This window comes from Coregonus lavaretus, assembly GCF_964263955.1.
Source record: "Coregonus lavaretus genome assembly, chromosome: 1".
NCBI classification, from domain to species: Eukaryota; Metazoa; Chordata; class Actinopteri; order Salmoniformes; family Salmonidae; genus Coregonus; species Coregonus lavaretus.
This window is the reverse complement of record NC_139988.1, coordinates 26,097,596-26,125,254: the sequence shown is the minus strand read 5'-3', so window position 1 is coordinate 26,125,254 and position 27,659 is coordinate 26,097,596. Positions and strand designations below refer to the sequence as shown.

At 43.1% G+C, this 27,659-nt stretch overlaps 1 pseudogene across 1 annotated transcript; it reads right to left on the bottom strand.

Annotated features, from left to right (window-relative positions):
• On the bottom strand, positions 1-27,659 carry LOC311132911 (orexin receptor type 2-like; annotated as a pseudogene). The gene is made up of 8 exons: positions 27,518-27,659; positions 25,428-25,606; positions 19,895-20,138; positions 9,881-9,897; positions 9,724-9,831; positions 9,226-9,438; positions 3,728-3,849; positions 1-20 (listed from the first exon to the last, which is right to left on the bottom strand). The product of its transcript is annotated as an orexin receptor type 2-like (transcript).

Genomic DNA, 27,659 nt, shown 5'->3' with positions numbered 1-27,659 from the left:
TTAAGAGCTGTGGCCCAGTGCTTCAGGTGGAAAAAGAGATGTTGGAAGAGTTACACCTCTGTTTAGCTCTTCCGCTTTAGGTTGTGGAACAGAGCCTTTACCTTTGCTTTCCCGTGTTTGGGTTTGCACCACTTTTGTTCTCACTCCCTGTGTTTTTTCTTTTAGTTTGACTGATATCAGGCAAATCCAGAGGGTGTCCATGGTGGGGATCTTTTAAGAACCAACTGGAGTTGCTTGGGCAGCATTCAGTAGGCCCCCCATAGATGCCTTTCAGAACCCATGTTAAAACCCTGTCTGTTTCATTTTGGTTGTCAGTGGCTCATTTGTTAGTTCTCTTTTTCTGTTGAGCAACGATTTTTGGTTTCTTATTGGGGAACATAAAAAGCCCAAACTGTTAGGACTGCAGATGTTTTCATGATAAGACCAATTTTCGGGATGTCTCCTGGTCTGACAAACGCCACTGTAGCTCTGCCACCTTCCACTGCAGATGCAGAAGGCCAATATTGGCGGATGCGGAGGATTGAGACGCAGCCCATGCAAAAAACACATCTCAAGCTTAAACAGAGATTCTGATGGGGATTTAGTTGATGATGCTAATTAGATTTCCACGCGGGTGCGTACATAGACTCTAGGGGTTTCTAAAGTACAGTTGACAGTACGTACAGTTTTATTTTATCTGCAATTATTACATTGAGGCCTAAGGGTATTTGTCATTCACATTTTAATTTAAATAATGGATTTTAAATGATTTCATTAAAATATATAGTATGTGAAGAGCAATAAAAATGTTAGTCCATAATGACACATCGTTAATTAATTCAATCAGCCAATTCTGTTAATTCTACCACTACAGTATTCTGTTTAACCATTACAATAGACTGATTGACTAAGTTTGTGATATGCTGTACTGTCCAGCAGATGGGGCAATAAAATCATGAAGTACACTGTGTACAAAACATTAGGAACACCTTCCTAATATTGAGTTGCACCACCTTTTGCCCTCAGAACAGCCTTAGTTCGTCGGGGCATGGACTCTACAAGGTGTCGAAAGCGTTCCACAGGGATGCTGGCCCACGTTGACTCCAATGCTTCCCACAGTTGTGTCAAGTTGGCTGGGTGTCCTTCGGTGGTGGACTATTCTTGATACTGATGAGCATGAAAAACCCAGCAGCGTTGCAGTAGGTGTGCCTGGCACCTACAAACCATACCCCGTTTAAAGGCACAAATCTTTTGTCTTACCTATTCTCCCTTTGAATGGCACACGTACACAATCCATGTCTCAAGGCTTAAAAATCCTACTTTAACCTCTCTCCTCCCCTTCATCTACAGTGCATTAGGAAAGTATTGAGACCCCTTGACTTTTTCCACATTTTGTTACGTTACAGCGTTATTCTAAAATGGATTAAATTGTTGTTTTTTCTCTCATCAATCTACAAACAATACCCCATAATGACAAAGCAATGTTTTTTTTGCAAATGTATTAAAAATTAAAACTGAAATATCACATTTACATAAGTATTCAGACACTTTACTCAGTACTTTGTTGAAGCACCATTGGCAGCGATTACAGCCTCAAGTCTTCTTGGGTATGACACTACAAGCTTGGCACACCTGTATTTGTGGAGTTCCTACCATTCTTCTCTGCAGATCCTCTCAAGCTCTGTCAGGTTGTATGCGGAGCGTCGCTGCACAGCTATTTTCAGGTCTCACCAGAGATGTTCGACCGGGTTCAAGTCCGGGATCTGGCTGGGCCACTCAAGGACATTCAGAGACTTGTCCCGAAGCCACTCCTGCGTTGTCTTGGCTGTGTGCTTAGGGTCCTTAGGTTATCACCAAGGATCTCTCTGTACTTTGCTCCGTTCATCTTTCCCTCGATCCTGATTAGTCTCCCAGTCCCTGCCGCTGAAAAACATCACCACAGCAGGATGCAGCCACCGCCATGCTTCACCGTAGGGATGGTGCCAGGTTTCCTCAGGAGGTGACACTTAGCATTCAGGCCAAAGAGTTCAATGTTGGTTTCATCAGACCAGAGAATGTTGTTTCTCATGGTCTGAGAGTCCTTTAGGTGCCTTTTGGCAAACTCCAAGCAGGCTGTCATGTGCCTTTTACTGAGGAGTGGCTTCCATCTGGACACTTTACCATAAAGGCCTGATTGGTGGAGTGCTGCAGAGATGGTTGTCCTTCTGGAAAGTTCTCCCATCTTCACAGAGGAACTCTGGAGCTCTGTCTGAGTGACCATCGGGTTCTTGGTCACCTCCCTGACGAAGGCCCTTCTCCCCCGATTGCTCAGTTTTGCCGGGCGGGTCTTGTTGGTTCCAAACTTCTTTCATTTAAGAATGATGGAGGCCACTGTGTTCTTGGGGACCTTCAATGCTGCATAAATGTTTTGGTACCCTTCCCCAGATCTGTGCCTCGACACATTTACATTTACATTTACGTCATTTAGCAGACGCTCTTATCCAGAGCGACTTACAAATAGGTGCATTCTCCTTATAGCCAGTGGGATAACCACTTTACAATGTTTTTTTTTTTTTTTGTGGGGGGGTAAGGGGGGGTAGAAGGATTACTTTATCCTATCCCAGGTATTCCTTAAAGAGGTGGGGTTTCAAATGTCTCCGGAAGGTGGTGAGTGACTCCGCTGTCCTGGCGTCGTGAGGGAGCTTGTTCCACCATTGGGGTGCCAGAGCAGCGAACAGTTTTGACTGGGCTGAGTGGGAACTATGCTTCCGCAGAGGTAGGGGAGCCAGCAGGCCAGAGGTGGATGAACGCAATGCCCTCGTTTGGGTGTAGGGACTGATCAGAGCCTGAAGGTACGGAGGTGCCGTTCCCCTCACAGCTCCGTAGGCAAGCACCATGGTCTTGTAGCAGATGCGAGCTTCAACTGGAAGCCAGTGGAGTGTGCGGAGGAGCGGGGTGACGTGAGAGAACTTGGGAAGGTTGAACATCAGACGGGCTGCGGCATTCTGGATGAGTTGTAGGGGTTTAATGGCACAGGCAGGGAGCCCAGCCAACAGCGAGTTGCAGTAATCCAGACGGGAGATGACAAGTGCCTGGATTAGGACCTGTGCCGCTTCCTGTGTAAGGCAGGGTCGTACTCTCCGAATGTTGTAGAGCATGAACCTACAGGATCGGGTCACCGCCTTGATGTTAGCGGAGAACGACAGGGTGTTGTACAGGGTCACGCCAAGGCTCTTCGCACACAATCCTGTCTCGGAGTACTACGGACAATTACTTCGACCTCATGGCTTGGTTTTTGCTCTGACATGCACTGTCAACTGTGGGACCTTATATAGACACGTGTGTGCCTTTCCAAATCATGTCCAATCAATTGAATGTACCACAGGTGGACTCCAATCAAGTTGTAGAAACGGCTCAAGGTTGATCAATGGAAACAGGATGCACCTGAGCTCAATTTCGAGTCTCATAGCAAAGGGTCTGAATACTTATGTAAATAAGGTATTTCTTATTTGTATTTTTATTAAACTTGCAAACATTTCTAAAATCCTGTTTTCGCTTTGTCATTATGGGGTATTGTGTGTAGAAAAATGTGGAAAATGTCAAGGGGTCTGAATACTCTCCGAATGCACTTTACACTTATTGAAGTGGAATTAACAGGTGGTATCAATAAGGGATCATAGACTGACCAGGTGAAAGCTATGTCATTGAAAGAGCAAGTGTTCCTAATGTTTTGTACATTCAGTGTATATTGAGACTGCCACAAACTCACCACTTAAAAAGTTATAGATGATTGGATTTGCAGCACTGTTGGCATATATCAGCCAATTTGAGAATGTGAACCAGGCGTACACAGTCTCTCTGCTGTTTGTGTTCTTAATCGTCTCAAGCGCTCTGCAATGACAAGGTAACATCAGTGAGACCTCATCATTAATGACACCAGGCTGTTAAATGAAGTGTGTTGAAACTGTAAATGGAGCTATAGCTTATTGATGTTTGCAAGTGTACATACATTTACTAGATGGAGAGGGGGAACAAATATTAGATTTCAGCCAAATTTAAATTCTACCTAATTCTTTGAATAACTAGAAAGTAATATGCATCCTGAGAGTCAGACATCAAACATATGTTTACTTATCGCGTTGACATAGATTAGAACATATCTGATCTAGGTATGCTAATTTAATGTTTACAGATTAGTTCTCAGTATGTGATCACCTTTTTCTGTAAACACAATGTTTACCAGGGACTGCTGTGAATGACAACTGTTATTTGAGTCAAATGACTCCTCTCCAAACCCAGAGTAAACTCCTGACTCATTGAAACCTCTATGATGAATCCTACTTGTAATGGCTATTGATCCTGAAGACAGACAGACAGAGCACCTGTTACGGATACAGGTATCCTGTATGTGTTTTTGTGTTTTTCCTCTCCTTCTGTCCTAATCACAGGTGTCCCATGTGTTCCTGATTGGAGGTCGTTGGTGTGTCTCACCTGTCAGACACCAGTTCATCTGCTGATTGCTGAGGTGGACCAAGCAGTGGCCACTTCTCCTGATTGCACCACCTATTTCTGGTTTTCATACCTAATCACATCACACATCCTCTTGCTTTAAAAGCCAGTCAGTTGTGTTTTCTGACAGATACTCTTTTTCTTTGTGAGTATGAATACTGTGGTGTCTTGTTTTTTTGTGTACTCACTCATTTGCTGTTTACGCCATATGGTAACTATGTTGTTTGTTGGTTCCTGGGAAAAGGGGATTTTTAGCATACATTACCCGTAGGAAAACCTGAGCGGACCACCCACTGTATTTTTGTATGGTTAGCAGTAGCTTAGCGGTTCTTGAGGCAGGCAAGATCAGCTTAGTTTTTTTTGTTGACTTTATTGTTTCATTCCTTGGGTCCTGTTCAGCCCCTTTTCCCCAAACCTTTACCGTGTGTATATAATAAACATTTTTGTGTTTGACGGTAGCTTTTTGGTTGTCGGCGTATTTTTGTTCTCACTGTTCCATGGCAATATTCTAATTCGCATGAGTTATGTTACAGGTCTCTTTTCCATCCACAGGGTTCGTAACATAATGTGGGGGTTCGTCTGGGATCTCTCATTGATACCAATGCCACTCATGCAAATTGGTTTAGTGTCTGGTTCAGTGTTGAGCTTGGCAGCTGTGACTAGCTGGTTTCGTGTACAGTATTTGTCGGCTCGTGTTGCTAGCTTAAGATGGCTACTTTTGATTTGGATGCCTTTTTGAATAACCCTACGTGGGAGGTTTTTTGATAATTGCCGTAGAGTGGATCTACAGGCTTTGGCTGCCCACTTTTCTATACCCATAGCGAGGGTTTTAGTTAAAGCGGAAGTTAGGAAAGTGGTGTTAGAGGTATTATTGAACGAGCGAGTGCTTGAGTTACCGCCGCCTGAGCCTGCAGCTCCTGTAGGGGATGTGGCTGCTGCTCCTGTAAGCCCGTCAGTGTCTGAGGACGAGGGCGAGGCTAAGGCTCCAGCCACATTGCCCCGTTTTGACCCAGAGGATAGCTTGTGTGCTACCTCTGGTAAGGTGGTGCGGTCTGACCAACAGCCCAGGGAAGGGGAGAAGTATGTGGAACTTCTTGCTGATGCAAAACAGTTACCAGTCACTCGTGAGCAGCTGATTGCTAACCAAAAGGTTGAAATTTGCCTGGCTAAACGTTTCTCTAGTGTTGTCTCAGAGGAGGAGCTAAAGAAGAAAAACATGGCATACTTCATTGATGGTAATCTCCTCATGCGTAAATGGACATCCCATGTTGACGCTGGCGGAGATTGGAATGCTGTTTACCAAATAGTGATTCCTACAGCCTTTCGACAAAATGTTTTATCCCTCGCTCATGATCACCAGTGGTCCAGACATCTAGGAGTCACCAAGACTTATGATCGGATTTTGCGACATTTCTTTTGGCCTGGTTTAAAACAAGATGTGGCTCAGTTCTGTCGGACATGCCACACCTGTCAAGTAACTGGGAAACCGAACCAGGTTATTCCTCCCGCTCCTCTTTGTCCCATACCTGTCATAGGTGAACCATTCGAACATGTGATTGTTGATTGTGTTGGACCATTACCGAAGATAAAAAAAGTTGGTAACCAGTTTCTGTTGACAGTTATGTGTGTGGCCACCAGATACCCAGAGGCCATTCCTCTGCGAAGGATTACTGCTCCGGTGGTGAGTAAAGCTTTGATCAAATTCTTCTCAACTTTTGGGTTACCTAAGTTGGTACAAACTGATTAAGGTACGAATTTCCTTTCTAAGCTTTTCAAACAGGTGTTAAAATCCTTGTCAGTTACACACCGTGTGTCAAGCGCATATCACCCAGAGTCTCAGGGTGCGCTTGAACGTTGGCATCAGACACTGTAGTCTATGCTCTGTAAATATTGTTTGGAATCTGAGAAGGATTGGGATGAAGGAGTTCCTCTAGTTTTTTTTGCTGTCCGTGAGACGGTACAGGAATCCCTAGGGTTCAGCCCAGCTGAACTGGTGTTTGGACACACAATGAGAGGACCTATGAAAGTCCTTAAGGATCAGTTTTTATCACAAGAGTTGTGTGTGAAAGAAAATGTGTTGGACTATATTAGTCACTTTTGTGAGCGCCTACATGGTGCCTGTGCTCTGGCAAAGGAAGCGCTGTCTTCCACACAGAGATGTGTGAAACAGCACTATGACAACCAGGCTGTTTCTCATTCGCTGCAGCCGGGTGACCAAGTTCTTGTATTATTGCCTGTGCCAGGAGCGTCATTGTCAGCACGTTTCTCTGGTCCTTATGTAATTGAAAAGAAACTAAGTGACACTGATTATGTGATACAGACTCCCGATAGAAAACACCAATCTCGTGTGTGCCACATTAACATGTTGAAGACATACCACACCAGACCCATCACCTAGATAGACAGTCCAGAGAAACTGGCCGAGACGGCTGTCTCTATTGCTGCTGCGGCTGTAGTGGGAGGTCATGTTAATGATGTGGACGGAGATGGTTTGGAGTTGCGCAATACTCAGCAGCAGTGTGCTAGATTGACCAATTCAGAGATGCTGCTGTCTCTCCCGTCAAGCCTGATTCATTGGACGGACAGACAGATTATATTGTGAGGCTATTACAGCTTTCCATGTCTTTTTAATGATGTTCCTACACGCACAAATGTGTTAGAACATGACATTAATGTTGGAAACGCTGCACCTATCAAGCAACATGCTTATCGTGTCAACGTCTCTAAAAGAAAGATAATGAGGGATGAGGTCGGTTATTTGCTGGAGAATAACCTGGCTATGCCAAGTTCAAGTCCTTGGAGTTCTCCGTGCATTCTGGTTCCCAAACTGATGGGACATCCAGGTTATGTACGGACTATCGAAATGTAAATTCTGTCACAGTGCCCGACTCGTTCCCTTTACCCAGACTGGATGACTGTATTGACACTGTGGGTGCTGTTGACACTGTGGGTGCTGCTACTTATGTAACCAAACTAGATCTTCTAAAAGGTTACTGGCAGGTGCCGTTAGCCTCCGACATCTCTGCCTTTGTGACCCCAGACCACTTCCTACAATATGCTGTCATGGCATTTGGGATGAGGAACGCACCAGCCACTTTCCAACGCCTGGTTAACACAGTATTGGCTGGAGTTCCTAATTGTAGTGCCTACCTTGATGATCTGGTAATTTATTCAACTGAGTGGTCAGATCATGTTAACCCTCTAAGGGTAGTGTGTGAACGTCTAGCAGCCGCTTCTCTAACCCTGAACTTAGCAAAGTGCGAGTTTGGGAAGGCCACTGTTACTTATCTCGGCCATGGTCAGGTGCGCCCTGTTGATTCCAAAGTCTCGGCTATAACTGCATTTCCCACACCTACCACCAGAAGAGAGCTACGCCGCTTTTTAGGGATGGTTGGCTACTACTGTAGTTTCTGTAAAAATGTCTCTGCGGTAGTTGCTCCATTTACGGATTCGCTCAGTCCTGCGAGAAACTGTGTATGGTCTGCGGATTGTCATACTGCTTTCAACACTGCTAAAACACTCTTGTTCTTGCTGCTCCAGATTTTGAACGGCTGTTTAAACTTGAGGTAGATGCCTGTGCCAGAGGTGCTGGTGCTGTTCTACTGCAGCCAGACCAGAGTGGAGTGGACCATCTTGTCTGTTGTTTTTTGCGGAAATTTAACAAATGTCAAACTAACTATTCAACCATTGAACAAGAAGCTCTAGCTTTGTTAGCTCTGCAGTACTTCGAAGTCTGCTGGTTCCAGTGCACTACCAGTGATAGTGTATACTGACCATAACCCCTTAATTTTTCTCCACCGTATGTACAACCAGAACCAACGCCTTATGCGTTGGGCACTTGTTGTGCAAAATTATAATTTGGAGATCCGCCACAAAAAGGGTTTGGATAATGTGATGGCAGATGCTTTGTCTCGTGTTTAGAGATATAGGATTTATTTTCTATCTCTGAGGATGTTTTTGCTCTTTGAATTTGTTTTGTGTATTGTGATAGTACTTGAATCGCAAACCATTGTGGTTGGGAGTGTTACAGATACAGGTATCCTGTATGTGTTTTTGTGTTTTTCCTCTCCTTCTGTCCTAATCACAGGTGTCCCTTGTGTTCCTGATTGGAGGTCGTTGGTGTGTCTCACCTGTCAGTCACCAGTTCATCTGCTGATTGCTGAGGTGGACCAAGCAGTAGCCACTTCTCCTGATTGCACCACCTGCTTTCTGGTTTTCATACCTAATCACATCGCACATCCTCTTGCTTTAAAAGCCAGTCAGTTGTGTTTTCTGACACTCTTTTTGTTTGTGAGTATGGATACTGTGGTGTCTTGTTTTTTGTGTACTCACTCATTTGCTGTTTACACTGTTTGTTTGTTCCTGGGAATAGGGGATTTTTAGCAAGTCGCCCTTGGGCATACATTACCCGTAGGAAAACCTTGTCTAAAAACACTAGTTAGACCTGAGCGGACCACCCACTGTATTTTGTATGGTTAGCGGTTCTTGAGGCAGGCAAGCTCAGCTTAGTTTTTTTTGTTGACTTTGTTTCATTCCTTGGGTCCTGCTCAGCCCCTTTTCCCCAAACCTTTACCGTGTGTTTATAATAAAAAAAATTGTGTTTGACGGTAGCTTTTTGGTTGTCGGTGTATTTTTGTTCTCACTGTTCCATGGCAATATTCTAATTCGCATGAGTTATGTTACGGGTCTCTTTTCTATCCACCCTAGCCTTTTAAAGCCACAGGGTTTGTAACAGCCCCCAAAGATGCTGTTTGTTACCTTTTCATGATGTTGAGGACGCTGATGGGCAGGTAGCAGATGACAAAGAGCACCACCATCAGCATGCGGGCTGTCTTCCTGCGGGCCAGAACCTGTTTGATCTCAGCGGACACTGCTGGTCCGGACCCTGACTGACTCCCCAGGTCCTGGTGGATAAGCGGAGCCCTGAAGAGATCTTCACTTCCTCTGCAGCACAGATGACACCCCAGGGATCTGTTTACAGAACACACAACCCACAGCACATCAGACTGTGTTCATTGAAGAGCTTTTGGTTGACAGACAAAGCATTCAAAACGCTCAATGGAATGGATCTGAACATTGGGGTTCATGATCTGAGAATGCATTGTCAAATAACTACAAGGATAATGGACACTGATAACTTGGTGACTGCATGATCAAGAAATACATTTGGAGAATCAACAAACAAATAGCCATATTGCCAAAAAACAGTGCAAATGTTGTCTGATATTGTTCACAAACATGAATTTACATACATACCTGTTGACACCACAGCTTATGACATATTTGGATGTTTGCCAGAACCATAAGACAGAGCGGCGCAAAGTATGTGGCAATGAAGAAACATAAATGAGAACCTGTTCTCAACTGGCTTACCTGGTTAAATAAAGGTGAAATAAAAAAATAAAATAAACACCTTGGGGTAGACATCAGCTGTTGAGAGAACAAAATATGACTTATAAATGATTGTGACATAGATGTAGACAGCTGGATAGGGAGGCTTTACTGTAGGAATCGTGGTGGTAATTTGTAAAATGCAAAGGGGAAACAAACATCAAATCACCTTTATTTAACCAGGTAAGCCAGTTGAGAACAAGTTCTCATTTACAACTGCGACCTGGCCAAGATAAAGCAAAGCAGTGCGATAAAAACACAGAGTTACATATGGGGTAAACAAAACAAAGTCAAAAATACAACAGAAAATATATATACAGTGTGTGCGAATGTAGTAAGTTATGGAGGTAAGGCAATAAATAAATAGGCCATAGTGCAAAAATTGTTACAATTTCGTAATTAACACTGGAATGATAGATGTGCAATAGATTATGTGCAAATAGAGATACTGGGGTGCAAATTAGCAAAATAAATAACAATATGGGGATGAGGTAGTTGGGTGGGCTAATTTCAGTCCCCTGTAGCTCAGTTGGTAGAGCATGGCGCTTGCAACGCCAGGGTTGTGGGTTCGTTTCCCACGGGGGGGCAGTATGAAAATGAAAATGTATGCACTCACTAACTGTAAGTCGCTCTGGATAAAGCATCTGCTAAATGACTAAAATGTAAATGTAATGTGCTTCACAGAAAAAGACTAAAAAACTATTAAAAGAAAAACAGAAATATTTACTACACAATGTCTACATTTATGTACATATCTATCAGTAACATGCATGAGCTTGTAGTTACTGCATGAATCTAAAATGAGTGGCAAGACAGAACTGTGTATCAGAGCCTGTCAAAGGAAATGATGAGATTGTGCTGAAATATGGTTCCTATTACAGAAAGGTTCAGCGGAACAAAGATTACATTCTACACTTTAAGAAATAACAATTGAATCATTGACAGGAATGAACTGCAAAGCAGGAATACTGTAACTTTAGACCACAGGTGTCAAACTCATTCCACGGAGGGCCGAGCATCTGCATGTTTTCACTCCTCCCTTGTACTTGATTGATCAATTAAGGTCACTGATTAGTTAGGAACTCCCCTCACCTGGTTGTAGGTCTTAATTGGGCACATTGAAAGGAAATAATCAAATCAAATCAAGCTTTATTTATACAGCACATTTCAGACATGAAATGCAACACAATGTGCTTCACAATGAAAATAAAAAACGAAATATTTAATAACAAAAATGAAATGAGTTTGACACATTGCTGGCAATATAACTGTCCCCATATAGCAGGGGTGTCCAACTCATTCCATGGAGGGCCTAATGTCTGCTGGTTTTTGTTTTTTCCTTTCAATTAAGACCTAGACAACCAGGTGAGGGGAGTTCCTTACTAACTAGTGACCTTAATTCATCAACCAATTCCAAGGGAGGAGCTAAAACTGGCAGACACTCGGCCCTTCATGGAATGAGTTTGACAAGTGCCATATGGCAAAAAATATATATGTTTTGCTCAATCTGATTGGGTTGGCCTGGCAGGGCCTGGCTCCCCAGTGGGTGGGCCTGTGTCCACCCAGGGCCACCCATGCCTACGCCCCTGCTTTGAAGTTGACAGAGTTTACATGAGGACACATTCCTGCAAAGGTTTTCCACCCTAAAACGAATTTGAGAGATTAAGTATTTTAAACTCATTCAATCGATAGCCTTGACACATTAATTTCTCTTCTATCTAAACAATTTTGCTGCCAGTAGTTGAAAGGTTTTCTGTGTGAGAGTATTTGTCTGTAGCAATCAGACAGGCAATGTTAATCTCTCAATACCACAAGGATGACTCAAGTGAAGTTTAGTCTAGTGCTGTAGATTGGTTATCTTTGAATGCAGCAGGTAAAGTCATTACTTAATGTATTGAGTTTATGTACCAATTCATCATCACTGGGGCTGAGCTCCCTGCCATCCAGGACCTCTATACCAGGTGGTGTCAGAGGAAGGCCCTACAAAGACTCCAGCCACACAAGTCATAGACTGTTTTCTCTGCTACCGCATGGCAAGCCCAATGCACCAAGTCTGGAACCAACAGGACCCTGAACAGCTTCTACCCCCAAGCAATAACACTGCAAAATGGTTAGTTAATTAGTTAACCAAATAGCTACCCGGACTATCTGCATTGATCCTTTTTGCACTAACTTTTCTGACACATCACATACGCTGCTGCTACTGTTTATTATGTATCCTGTTGCCTAGTCACTTTATGCCTAGTTATATGTATATATCTACCTCAATTACCTCGTACACCTGCACATCGACTCGGTAACCCCATGTTATCATTACTTGTGTATTTATTACTATGAGTTATTACTTTTCTATTATTTCTCTATTCTCTTTTTCTCTGCCTTGTTGGGAAGGGCCCGTAAGCATTTCACTGTTAGTCTACACCTGTTGTTTACGAAGACTGTGACGAATACAATTTAATTGTATTTTATTCTGGGGTCAATTTGACTAATGGTTCATGTTATTTTCAGCGTTACTTTGAATGCAGGATTTTTTTTTATCTCAAAACCGTTAAAGACTAATGTAATGAATCTGAATACAAAATCTGGAGTGAATCTGATGTATGGTTCATGAGAAGACGATTACAGATGATTTTGAGCATTAGCGTTACACATGTTCCAAGATGGCGAAGCAGTGCGGTTGTGTTCTCTTGTGTGTCCATGTAAATAGCCTGTTTTTTGTATTTTTTTTACGTATATATTTCCCTATCACACTTTTCATCCTTCTACTGAATATACTTTCCTGCAACCCGCCTCACTCAATGTGGAACGGATTCTATTATTATTATTATTATTTTTTTTTTTTAGTCATTTAGCAGACGCTCTTATCCAGAGCGACTTACAGGAGCAATTAGGGTTAAGTGCCTTGCTCAAGGGCACATCGACAGATTTGTCACCTAGTCGGCTCGGGGATTAGAACCAGCGACCTTTCGGTTACTGGCACAACGCTCTTAACCAACGCTCTTAACCACTAAGCTACCTGCCGCCTCACCTTTATCTATAATCTCCAGTTGAAACTAGCCAGCCAGCTAACTAGCTAACTAGCTACTTGCTATTAGCCACCATTAGCGGTTTTCACCCAGAACATCGGATTTTCTGCCGGAATAACTGAATCACTGGACCTTAACACCGGATATAGCTAGCCGCAACCGAATGGATGTCGAATGGATGTTGCTGTAGGCTAATCACCACTGCCCCCGAAGCACCAGTTAGCCTTGAGCCTTGAGCTAGCCCCGGCTATCTACCTCTCTGTCTTACGGACGGGAGTAGCCAGCTAACCAGCTAACTAGCTACTTGCTATTAGCCACCGTTATCGGATTTTCTCCATTGTCCGTGGCCTGCACTACCTACCAGCCAGCTCTAGCCTGGACTATTATTGGCCAGTCTGCACTGTCTGCACAGCGCGTTATCAACCCAGAACCTATCGGATTTTCTGCCAGAATCACTGAATCACTGGACCTTTAACACTGGATAATCGCAACTAGCTAGCTGCAACCAAATGAACGTTGTTGTTAGCTAATCAGCCTTGAGCTAGCCTTGAGTCAGGCACATCTTCCGGATATCTACCTCTCTGTCAACCGGACGGGACCTCCTAGAGTCGACACGGAGCCCTGCCGATCCATCACGACTGGTCTGCCGACGTAATCGTCTGTGGTTTCAACAGGCTTCCCATTGCGACGACCACGAAGATCCATCTGCTAGCCCCGGCCCGCTAGCACACGCAAACAACAACCGTGCTTCCTGCTCGCTGTGCTGAAGCACCAATTCGAACTGCTCTCGGACTCACATATTGCTGTTCACTGGACCTTATGATCACTCAGCTGCACAGCTGATGCCTGCTGGACTGTTCCTTTACACGGTACCCTGTCCTGTTTATCTGTTTAGCCTCAGCCCAAACTTTATCGCCATTACCAGTTGTTGTCTTAGCTCTCTCTAATAACACCTGTGATTGCTTTATGCCTCTCTCCCATGTCAATATGCCTTGCCTATTGCTGTTCCAGATAGTTATTATTATACAATTTCACTGTAGAATCCCAAGTCCCTCTCAAACTGCCTCAAATAGTTCCTTTGTTCCACCCCCCATACACGCCGAGACCGGCTCAATCGGTGCCTCCAGTGATGCTATCTCTTTCATTGTTACCCAACGCTTAGGTTTACCTCCACTGTACTCATATCCTTCCATATCCTTGTCTGTACATAATGCCCTGAATCTTTTCCACAACGCCCGGAAATCTGCCCCCATTATTCTCTGTACCCAACGCACTAGAAGACCAGTTATTAAAGCCTTTAGCCGTATCCTTATTCTATTCCTCCTCTGTTCCTCTGGTGATGTAGAGGCTAACCCAGGCCCTGCAGCCCACAGTATCACTGCTACTCCCCAGGAGCTATCATTTGATGACTTCTGTAACCGTAAAAGCCTTGGTTTTCTGCACGTTAACATCAGAAGCCTCCTTCTTAAGTTTGAGTTATTCAATGCGTTAGCACACTCCGCCAACCCTGATGTTCTAGCAGTGTCTGAATCCTGGCCTAGGAAGGCCACCAAACATTCTGAAATGTCCATCCCCAACTACAACATTTTCCGTCTAGATAGAACTGCCAAAGGGGGTGGAGTTGCAATCTACTGTAGAGAAAGACTGCAGAGCTCTATCATACTATCCAGGTCTTTGCCCAAACAGTTTGAGCTTCTACTTCTAAAAATCCACCTTTCCAGAAATACGTATTTCACTGTTGCCGCTTGCTACAGACCCCCCTCAGCCCCCAGCTGTGCCCTGGACACCATATGTGAATTGATTGCCCCCCATTTATCCTCAGAGTTCATACTGCTTGGTGACATAAATTGGGATATGCTTAACACCCCGGCCATCCTACAATCCAAACTAGATGCCCTCAATCTCACACAAATTATCAACGAACCTACCAGGTACAACCCTAAATCCGTAAACATGGGTACCCTCATAGATATCATCCTGACTAACTTACCCTCTAAATACACCTCCGCTGTCTTCAACCAGGATCTCAGCGATCACTGCCTTATTGCCTGCGTCTGTAACAGGTCCGCAGTCAAACGACCACCCCTCATCACTGTCAAACGCTCCCTAAAACACTTTAGCGAGCAGGCCTTCCTAATTGACCTGGCCCAGGTATCCTGGATGGATATCGATCTCATTCTGTCAGTAGAGGATGCCTGGTTGTTCTTTAAAAGTAATTTCCTCTCAGTCTTAAATAAACATGCCCCATTCAAAAAATACAGAACTAAGAACAGATATAGCCCCTGGTTCTCCTCAGACTTGACTTCCCTTGACCAGCACAAAAACATCCTGTGGCGTCCTCCCAGCTGCCCACTGCACTGAGGCTAGGAAACACTGTCACCACCGATAAATCTACAATAATCGAGAATTTCAACAAGCATTTTGCTACGGCTGGCCATGCTTTCCACGTGGCTACCACTATCCCGGCCACCAGCTCTGCACCCTCCGCTGCAACTTGCCCATGCCCCACCCACTTCTCCTTCACACAAATTCAGACAGCTGATGTTCTGAAAGAGCTGCAAAATCTGGACCCCTACAAATCAGCTGGGCTAGACTATCTGGACCCTTTCTTTCTAAAATTATCAGCCGAAATTGTCGCAACCCCTATCACCAGCCTGTTCAACCTCTCTTTCGTAACGTCTGAGATCCCCAGAGATTGGAAAGCTGCCGCAGTCATCCCCCTCTTCAAAGGGGGTGACACTCTAGATCCAAACTGTTACAGACCTATATCCATCCTGCCCTGCCTTTCGAAAGTTTTTGAAAGCCAAGTTAACAAACAGATCACCAACCATTTCGAATCCCACCGTACCTTCTCCGCTATGCAATCCGGTTTCCGAGCTGGTCATGGGTGCACCTCAGCCACGCTCAAGGTCCTAAACGATATTCTAATCGCGATCGATAATAGACAGTACTGTGCAGCTGTCTTCATCGACCTGGCCAAGGCTTTCAACTCTGTCAACCACCGCATTCTTATTGGCAGACTAAATAGCCTTGGTTTCTCAAATGACTGCCTCGCCTGGTTCACCAACTACTTCTCAGATAGAGTTCAATGTGGGAAATCGGAGGGCCTGTTGTCTGGACCTATGGCAGTCTCTATGGGGGTGCCACAGGGTTCAATTCTTGGGCCGACTCTGTTCTCCGTGTATATCAATGATGTCGCTCTTGCTGCTGGTGACTCTCAGATCCACCTCTACGCAGACGACACCATTTTGTATACATCTGGCCCTTCATTGGACACTGTGTTAACAAACCTCCAAACGAGCTTCAATGCCATACAACACTCCTTCAGTAGCCTCCAACTGCTCTTAAACACTAGTAAAACTAAATGCATGCTCTTCAATCGAACGCTGCTGGCACCCGCCCACCCGACTAGAATCACTACTCTCGACGGGTCTGACCTAGAGTATGTGGACAAGACTGTAAACTCTCCTTCCAGACTCACATTAAGAATCTCCAATCCAAAGTTAAATCTAGAATCGGCTTCCTATTTCGCAACAAAGCCTCCTTCACGCATGCTGCCAAACATGCCCTCGTAAATCTGACTATCCTACCGATCCTTGACTTCGGCGATGTCATTTACAAAATAGTTTCCAACACTCTACTCAGCAAATTGGATGTAGTCTATCACAGTGCCATCCGTTTTGTCACCAAAGCCCCATATACTACCCACCACTGTGACCTGTACCTGTTGGCTGGTCCTCACTACATATTCGTCGCCAAACCCACTGACTCCAGGCCATCTATAAATCACTGCTAGGCAAATCCCTGCCTTATCTTAGCTCATTGGTCACCATAGCAACACCCACCCGTAGTGTGCGCTCCAGCAGGTTTATCTCACTGGTCATCCCCAAAGCCAACACCTCCTTTGGCCGCCATTCCTTCCAGTTCTCTGATGCCAATGACTGGAACGAATTGCAAAAATCTCTGAAGCTGGAGACTCTTATCTCCCTCACTAACTTTAAGCATCAGTTGTCAGAGCACCTTACCGATCACTGCACCTGGACACAGCCCATCTGAAATTAGCCCACCCAACTACCTCATCCCCATATTGTTATTTATTTTGCTCATTTGCACCCCAGTATCTCTATTTGCACATCATCTCTTGCATATCTATCATTCCAGTGTTAATACTAATTGTAATTATTTTGCACTATAGCCTATTTATTGCCTTACCTCCATAACTTGCTACATTTGCACACACTGTATATATATTTTCTGTTGTATTTTTGACTTTATGTTTTGTTTTACCCCATATGTAACTCTGTGTTGTTGTTGTTTTTATCGCACTGCTTTGCTTTATCTTGGCCAGGTTGCAGTTGTAAATGAGAACTTGTTCTCAACTGGCTTACCTGGTTAAATAAAGGTTAAATAAAAATAAAATAAAAAAACATGCAAATAATGAGTTGTTAATAGTTTCCTTGTTTTTTGAGATATCCATACCAAATTCAGTTTGCTTTATTTTAGGGACGTCCATGATATCAATGACACGTTTCAAGTTGATAGGCTACTGTGGAGTGGATTTACAGTTGTTTAAATGGAATAATATTTATGAAGTATTTTTAGCGTAATTTAACATATTAGCGTATGTGCTAATATGCATCTACTGGTATAGTGTGGCCATCTTTGAATGCATCAACGTTATTTGTGAATATGGTGATGAGTCCAAAGACCACATTTGGATCTGACTTTTAATCCATGAGAAGACAACTTTCTATGATTATTTTAAGCTTTAGCGTTACAATGTGACTTTAAAAAACATTGTTAACAGTTTCCTTATTCTTTAAAATAGGCCATTGAGGAGTGGATTTAGAAAGGATTTTAATGGACATGTAAAATCAGATTACCTGATTGATTTGGTGTTATTTGGACTCATGGTTCATGAGAATGTTTTTCAAAGGTTTTCCAAGATGGAGGAAAATCTATTGACTGACTGACTTTATGGGTCCTTGAGGCAAATTTGTTCAGCATGAGGAAAGACACCTACATACAAAGTTTCAAGTCTCTAGGTCAAACTAGGTGACAGATACGTGGGTTTGAGTGAGACTGGTTATAATAGCGCCACCTATACACCAATTGGTGCCATTCTTTGGGACCAAGTTACTCATGGCCTGTAGTTTCTGTGTGACAAATTAGGAAAAAAAGTTATCAATCTATGCTTGAGTTATTTTACCATGTCAAATAAAAAACACAAATCAGAGAATTACAATAAATTAAACATGCATGTCCCTAAACATAGGGTCTAGGTAGATTACAGTTTTTTCTATATCGAGTCAGCATGGATGTAGCATGTATATTATTAATTGAGTAGAATTCAAAAGGTACCTGCCCATGTAGAAATAACTTGCAGGAGGCCTAGATAGAAATATTTTAGCTATTTAATTACATGCTTGACAGTAGATGTTGGCATGGCGCCGAAACCTATGCTTTCTGTTTGCACTTAAAAAATCCATTATGTATAATTCATGTGCAATTTATATCTATAGGCTACATTGAGGTTTTTCTTTAATTATTTTAGGCTATCTGGCACACCAATTGCCAAATGCTTTTGGGAACGGACAGAAAAAGTTAACGTTGATCCACAGAGGCAAAAATGACAATGTTGCAGTTTAATTGGGCTCCCGAGTGGCGCAGCGGTCTAATGCACTGCATCTCAGTGCTTGAGGTGTCACTACAGACCCCCTGGTTTGATTCCAGGCTGTATCACAACCGGCCGTGATTGGGAGTCCCATAGGGCCCAGCGTCGTCCGGGTTTGGCCGGTGTAGGCCGTCATTGTAAATAAGAATTTGTTCTTAACTGACTTGCCTAGTTAAATAAAGGTAAAAAAAAAAAAAATGTTTGGGGATTTGGTGAAGTGGTAAAAGATTATGATATCAGTGCGGGGTATGTTATGTGTGATGATTGTGAGGCACTATACAAATTTGACAGTCACAAGATGGGGACTTCAAATAGGCCTATGGCACATCAAGGGAACTGTAGCCTACTGTTCAGATGGGTTAAATGAAATCTGGACACTGACTGTAGGTCTATAACCTCTCACATAACCTTAATATTAACTCCTGCAGAATTAAGCATTTCTTGCAGTAAAATGATATACCAAATGTAGGCTATGTTTCGACTCGGAAACAGGAGTGGAGAAATATGGTTTCTTTCTTTCAGCATCTTGAGAGAATGCGAATGCGTAGTTAGATACTGTCTCTAAAGGTGCTATCTTTATCAGCATCATAGAAGCTGATAGTATTTCAACCACATAAAATATGCATCCAAGCTGAAATGATATCTCATCAGAAACATGCTGGGTTGTTTTCACAGCTTTCTATTTCCTTACAACCGGTCAAACTGATGTCATTTGGAAATGTTGCTTAGTTATTGTATTTTCTTCATGGATGACAGAACTTTACCGATGTCAACTAGATTGAAGCATTCATTCTACCGATTTATGACATTATTCTGGTGAGCAAGGGTTTATTTAGTCTTCTAGGGCTACATCTAATGACAGAGGAGAAGCTGCATGTATCTAATTATAGACAAGTTGACTAACAAATAGCTTACCAAAATGTTGAAAATTATAAGCAGAAACATATCTCAATCAGGCAACAACAAAAAAATCCTGTACCCCCTGTCAAAAAATCTTTCCGCCATCTCTGACTGTAGCCTACAGCCCATTTTCTATATTAGCGGGTTAGGGTTGGCGGGTCAGATTTTCACTTTATTACATACTGTATAGTCGGGCGGTTGCAGATAGGTTATTAGCAATTGCGGGCGTGTGAACAAACAGCTGACCTGGGCACCACTAATGGGCAGGATTTGTACTTTTGGGACTAGTCCAGTGGAGTACTCAATTGCTCCAGGCAATCTCAATCAAATCAATCCATCAGAGCAAGAGTATTAGTACTTGGTCTAATCTGGGGTTACAGTGCCTTGGCGAGATTCCATAGCATTGAGAGGAGGGATTTTGTGGATGCCTGCCTACCTCCCCAGTGTTCATCACACACAGTGAAAAGGCTGGTTTTGTTGGTGAGCTCAGGGAGCAGGCTGCTGCACTCCATCACGATGGCTTGAGGGATCATGATGACACAGGAGACCACCCAGATGAGGATGATACTCTTGCGGGCGCACCTGGCCATGCTTTTTAACATCAGCGGGTGGCAGATTGCATACCAGCGGTCTAGGGCGATGCAGCTCAGAGTCAGGACTGACACAGATACAGAGAATGTCTGGGAGATTGAAAAAGAGGAGATGCAAAATGATTAAGCACAAAGTGAAACAGTAAAAAAAGTACTAGACTTAATATAGATACTTGCTGATAGACAATAACACTACATGTAAAATCAGTTTCCACTCAGTAATTAGGTTTATGGATTTATATTAACCATAACACTTTCTAGAGATAATTTCGCAATTTCAAATTATAAAAAGGTATCACCTACGTGGCTCTGATGAATACCCTCTGTAATATACACAGTGTACAAAACATTTGGAACACCTTCCTAATATTGAGTTGCACCCCCTTTTACCCTCAGAACAGCTTCAATTCGTTGGGGCATGGACTTTACAAGATGTCCAAAGCATTCCACAGGGATGCTAGCCCATGTTGACTCCAATGCTTGCCGAAGTTGTGTCAAGTTGGCTGGATGTCCTTTGAATGGTGGATCATTCTTGATACACACGGAAAACTGTTTAGCGTGTAAAATCCAGCAGCATTGCAGTTCTGGACACAAACTGATGCGACTGGCCTACTACCATATCCTGTTCAAAGGCAAAATTAAATATTTTGTTTTGCCCATTCACTCTCTGAATAGCGCACATACACAATCCATGTCTCAATTGTCTCAAGGCTTAAAAATCTTTCTTTAACCTGTCTCTTCCCCTTCATCTACACTGATTGAAGTGGATTTAACGAATTACGTCAAGGGATCATAGCTTTCACCAGGATTCACATGGTCAGTCTATGTTATGGAAAAAGCAGCTGTTCTTAATGTTTTGTACACTCAGTATTCAGACCCCTTGACTTTTTCCACATTTTGTTACGTTAAAATTGATTAAATTGTTGTTTTCCCTCATCAATCTACACACAATACCCCATAATGACAAAGCAAAAACACGTTTTTAGCAATTTTCGCAAACATTACATTTACATAAGTATTCAGACCCTTTACTCAGTACTTTGTTAAAGCACCTTTGGCAGCAATTACAGCCATGAGTCTTCTTGGGTATGACACTACAAGCTTGGTACACCTGGACAAGAGGAACACCTACGTGAGAATGCTATTCATTGACCACAGCTCAGCGTTCAACACCATAATGCCCTCAAAGCTCATCACTAAGCTAATGATCCTGGGACTCAACACCTCCCTCTGCAACTGGATCTTGGACTTCCTGACGGGCCGCCCCCAGGTGGTAAGGGTAGGTAACAACACATCTGCCACGCTGATCCTCAACACGGGGGAACCTCAGGGGTGTGTGCTCAGTCCCCTCCTGTACTCCCGGTTCACCCATGACTGCATGGCCAGGCACGACTCCAACATCATCATTAAGTTTGCAGACGACACAACAGTGGTAGGCCTGATCACCGACAATGATGAGACAGCCTACAGGGAGGTCAGAGAGCTGGCCGTGTGGTGCCAGGATAACAACCTCTCCCTCAACGTGACCAAGACAAAGGAGATGATTGTGGACTATAGGAAAAAAAAGAGGACTGAGCACGCCCCCATTCTCATCGACGGAGCTGTAGTGGAACAGGTTGAGAGCTTCAAGTTCCTTGGTGTCCACATCACCAAGAAACTATCATGGTCCAAACACACCAAGACAGTCATGAAGAGGGCACGACAAAGCCTATTCCCCCTCAGGAGACTGAAAAGATTTGGCATGGGTCCTCAGATCCTCAAAAAGTTATACAGCTGCACCATCGAGAGCATCCTGAATGGTTGCATCACCACCTGGTATGGCAACTGCTCGGCCTCCGACCGCAAGGCACTACAGAGGGTAGTGCGTACGGCCCAGTACATCACTGGGGCCAAGCTTCCTGCCATCCAGAACCTCTATACCAGGCGGTGTCAGAGGAAGGCCCTCAAAATTGTCAAAGACTCCAGCCACCCTAGTCATAGACTGTTCTCTCTGCTACCGCACGGCAAGCGGTACTGGAGCGCTAAGTCTAGGTCCAAAAGGCTTGTCAACAGCTTCTACCCCCAAGCCATAAGACTCCTGAACAGCTAATCATGGCTACCCGGACTATTTGCACTGCCCCCCCACCCCCACCCCATCTTTTTACGCTGCTGCTACTCTGTTAATTATTTATGCATAGTCACTTTAACTCTACCCACATGTACATATTTCCTCAACTAGCTGGTTCCCCCGCACATTGACTCTGCACCGGTACCACCCTGTAGATAGCCTCCCTACTGTTATTTTATTTTATTTCTGCTCTTTTTTTCTTAACACTTTTTTGTTGTTGTTCCTTTTTTAAAAATAAAATAAATGCATTGTTGGTTAAGGGCTGTAAGTAAGCATTTCACGGTAATGTCTACACCTGTTGTATTCGGCGCATGTGACAAATAACATTTGATTTGATTTATTTGGGGAGTTTCTCCCATTCTTCTCTGCACATCCTCTCAAGTTCTGTCAGGTTGTATGGGGAGCATCGCTACACAGCTATTTTCAGGTCTCTCCAGAGATGTTAGACCAGGTTGGAGTCCAGGCTCTGGCTAGGCCACTCAAGGACATTCAGAGACTTGTCCCGAAGCCACTCCAGTGTTGTCTTGGCTGTGTGCATAGGGTCGTTGTCCTGTTGGAATGTGAACCTTTTCCCCAGTCTGCGGTCCTAAGCGCTCTGGAGCAGGTTTTCATCAAGGATCTCTCTGTACTTTGCTCTGTTCATCTTTCCCTCGATCCTGACTAGTCTCCCAGTCCCTGCCGCTGAAAGACATCCCCACAGCATGATGCTGCCACCACCATGGTCTGAGAGACTCGCAGACCATGTGAAACAAGATTCTCTGGTCTGATGAAAACAAGATTGAACTCTTTGGCCTGAATGCTAAGCGTCACGTCTGTAGGAAACCTGGCAGGTTCCTTTTGGCAAACTCCAAGCGGCCTGTCATGTGCCTTTTACTGAGGAGTGGCTTCCGTCTGGCCACTTGTCCTTCTGGAAGGTTCTCCCATCTCCACAGAGGAACTCTGGAGCTCTGTCGGAGTGACCATCGGGTTCTTGATCACCTTCCTGACCAAGGCCCTTCTCCCCTGATTGATCAGTTTGGCTGGGCGGCCAGCTCTAGGAAGAGTCTTGGTGGTTCCAAACTTCTTCCATTTAAGAATGATGGAGGCCACTGTGTTCTTGGGGACCTTCAATGCTGCAGATATTTTTGGGTACCCTTCCCCAGATCTGTGTCTCGAAACAATCCTGTCTCGGAGCTCTACGAACAATTCCTTCGACCTCATGGCTTGGTTTTTGCTCTGACATGCACTGTCAACTGTGGGACCTTTTATAGACAGGTGTGTGCCTTTCCAAATCATGTCCAATCAATTGTATTTATCACAGGTGGACTCCAATCAAGTTGTAGAAACAACTCAAGGATGATCAATGGAAACAGGATGCACCTGAGCTAAATTTCGAGTCTCACAGCAAAGTGTCTGAATATTTATGTAAATAAGGTATTTCTGTTTTTATTTTGAATAAATTAGCAAAAATTTCTAAAAACCTGTTTTTGGTTTGTCATTATGGGGTATTGATGAGGAAAGAGAATGTATTTAATACATTTTAGAATAAGGCTGTAACGTAACAAAATATGGAAAAAGTGAAGGGGTCTGAATACTTTCTGAATGCATTGTATGTCTCTCTATTTATTGAGTGGAAATACTTGGGAATAGATTTCCTAAATTAAAATAATTTTGAGCTGAATTCGTAGTGATTTTACAGTCTTTTATGACCCCAAAATTGGTTTGTATTACATTTTCTTTTGCTCAACTTTGGGAGGCCAAATTAATTCGGCCTTGGGACGAATTTGGCCCATGTGCCGCCAGTTGACGATCACTGCTGTAGACAGTAGAGGAGTTATGATAATTACAATGGATTCCAAAAATTGCTTGATGTGATTCATAAAAACTAACATCATATAGCAAATGGACACATCAAATTGGCCTTACAGCTGCTACAGTTATTCCAATTCACCTCAGCACTGCTTCACTCAACCATTAGGAGAGTCCAGATGTACACACAGAGCTTTAGTAAATTTTTAAGTAACTAATGGGATGTCAATTAAGTTTGTGCAGCATTTACAATTGACCTTCCTTGGTAGAGCACCAATGTCACACTGCAAGTCGGCCGGGGGAGAAAACCAGTTAATATTCTGCTTCTGCTGCTCATCAGGTAAAGGTTTTATAAATGGTTTTAATTTATCTCTTGATGGGGTGAAGATGAAGCACCAGCTGCCTCTTCTCTGTTGGTAGTTGTAGTCCTCTCAACTCTGTCTTCCAGACAGACATTGATGATAACACAGTAATTCAAGCCAGGAGATTACTGATAGGGCTCGAGGCTTTTGGATACAGTTAAAAGATGATCTGACCTGATAAACCTTTTCTCAGTCTCCTGTCCACCATATTTTTTTTAACAGGCAGCATTGCAAATATGAAAATACACTGTGCACTATATTTATCCCCAGCATGAATGCAAAATCATGTGAGTCAGAAATGGATGGAGAGGCTCTCCATGTAATTTCAATGTAATTTTCTCAATGTTTTGGCAATCACCTACAGTGTCTTCAGAAAGTATTCACACCCTTTGATTTTTTCCACATTTTGTTGTGTTACAAATTGGAATTAAAATGGATTTAATTGTATTTTGTTTTTCAACGATCTACACAAAATACTCAAATGTCAAAGTGGAAGAAAGATTCCCTTTTTTTGGGGTGATTAATGAAAAATAAAACACTAATATCTTGATTAGATAAGTATTCAACTCCCTGAGTCAATACATGTTAAAATCACCTTTGGCAGTGATTACAGCTGTGAGTCTTTTTGGTTAAGTCTCTAAGAGCTTTGCACACCTGGATTGTACAATATATTCTTTTTACTCTTCAAGCTCTCTCAAGTTGGTTGTTGATCATTGCTAGACAGCCATTTTCAAGTCCTGCCATAGATTTTCAAGCCGGTTTAAGTCAAAACTGTAACTAGGCCACTCAATGGCCTAGTTACAGCAACCCCAGTGTAAACATAATGCTTTGTATTCAGGACAAAAAGTTAATTTCAGTATTACTTTAGTGCCTTATTGCACACAGGATCCATATTTTGGAATATTTGTATTCTGTACAGAGAATTATGATGTTGATCTATTGAAGATAAAGCCCATGGCCGTTGAGGTGGGAAAGCAAAATCCTTTCCCGTGGCACAAGGATCACCATGGGGTCCCTTCAAAGGCGTTTCAAAGAATACTGTTCAGTATCCTGGAGTTCTGTACCAACTATCAAGCTTGAATGCAAAGTAAAGTAAATAAAAACCTTGAGACATCCTCTTACCTGTAAGTAAGGCAGTATTTTACAAAGAGTTTTTCCAAGGAACTATGTTTCTGTAATGTCTACCACAAGACTTGCCGGGAGACAGGTGATCGTGACCAGGACATCAGCAAAGGAGAGCTTCACAATGAAACAGTTGGTCACTGTGCGCATGTGATGGTTTTTCCACACTGCAAAACAAACTGACAACAAGACACAACCAAGGATTGCTGCCATTAGGAACACATGATGTAGACATGAATGACATTGATTGCAGTGGAGGCTGCTGAGGGGAGGGTGGCTCATAATAATGGCTGGAACGAGCAAATGGAATGGCATCAAACACATAGAAACCATGTGTTTGATACCATTCCACCTATTCCGCTCCAGCCATTACCATTAGCGTGTCCTCCCCAATTAAGGTGCCACCAACCTCCTGTGATTGATTGGTCTAAATCAAATGCAATACAAGTTATAAAACACACACCACCTAAATAGCAGCTAGCAGCTCTGTAGCAATTGAATTGGATAGTCAGTATGAAGTACATGTTTTACATGTTAGTTCATGTTTTGTATCTAGTAAGATGTGTGTAGATCGAAGAAAGTATTGCCAAGGTTAGTTGAAAAATCTATGGCAGAGGTTTGTATGGGGCTTTCCTGTAACGGACATTAAAAATCTTTGGTTATATCACATTATCTGGAGTACAATCTGTAGCTACAATAGGCCTAAATCTGTGATAAAACTGTCATAAACATATTTCTAATTTACTCCTAAATAATGTGGAAGGTAAAATAAAAATGGATATGAATACAGTCAATATTGTCTTCTCAGTCATTACCCTATATGCTGATAATTACGCTGGTAACCAGTTTATAATGGCAATAAGGCACCTCTGGGGTTTATGATATATGGCCAATATACCACGGCTAAGGGCTGTATGCGTCGTGCCTAAGAACAGCCCGTAGCCGGGGTATATTGGCCATTACCACACCTCTGTGGGCCTTATTGCTTAATTATTTACATTTTAGTCATTTAGGAGACACTCTTATCCAGAGCGACTTACAGTTAATGAGTGCATACATTATTATTATTTTATATATTTTTTCATACTGGCCCACCGTGGGAAACGAACCCACAACCCTGGCGTTGCAAACGCCATGCTCTACCAACTGAGCTTACATCCCTGCCGGCCATTTCCTCCCCTATCCTGGACCAATTGTGCGCCGCCTGATGGGTCTCCCGGTCGCGGGCAGCTATGACAGAGCCTGGATTCGAACCAGGATCTCTAGTGGCACAGCTAGCACTGCGATGCAGAGCCTTAGACCACTGCGCCACTCGGGAGGATGTTGAATACTCGTTTCTGATTGGCTCGAAGGGCATCCTAGAGTGTGCATTATTTCCCTATAAAACACGGTATATCAGCGTGTTATTCTGTCTCTCACTGTTCAAATAAACTTACCATTAAAATTATAGACTGATCATGTCTTTGTCAGTGGGCAAACATACAAAATCAGCAGGGGATCAAATACTTTTTTCCCTCACTGTAGTTGCAAAGTAGCTAAAAAAGTAGTAAGTAGTTGCAAAGTTGCTAATTAGAAGAAAAACATTTGAAAGTTGTCCGTGATGAGATTCGAACACGTAACCTTTGTGTTACTAGACGTTCACATTATAAGCTCTCTCCCAACAACCCTACTTTCATTTTTTTCCCTTAACTAACCTTATGTCTTATGTAACCATACCAAATGAAACATATCATAATGATTTGAGTGTCCCGGATTCACATTTACTATGTTACATCTAGTCCATGAGACCAGGCTGGCGCTTGGGATAAGGTCCTTAATAAATGCCAGTGTCAACCTCATGTTTTATTAATACACTGTAGTCTACTGATACGTTTCACTGCATCAGTGAACACCACATGAATATAGGCCTACAATCGACTCACCAGTAGCCTAACTCCTTCAAAAGTAGGCCTACCGTTATGTTCAATGAAGCCCAAATAGCTGTGCAGACTTGATCTAATTACATGCACTTGAAAATAAGGATGACATTTTAGAAATTATATTGTCTCAATTAATCAAGCCTGTGACAATAAAACGTCACCAAAACTTACCTAGTGTGTTTCCAATGAGAGAAACAAAAAACACAAGTATGTATCCTGCAATAAGAACCCATTCATACTGCTTGGGATGCAAATATTCCCTCCAGATATACTTCAGAAGTTCATCATCCTCATCGATGCTAGAGTATGGCAT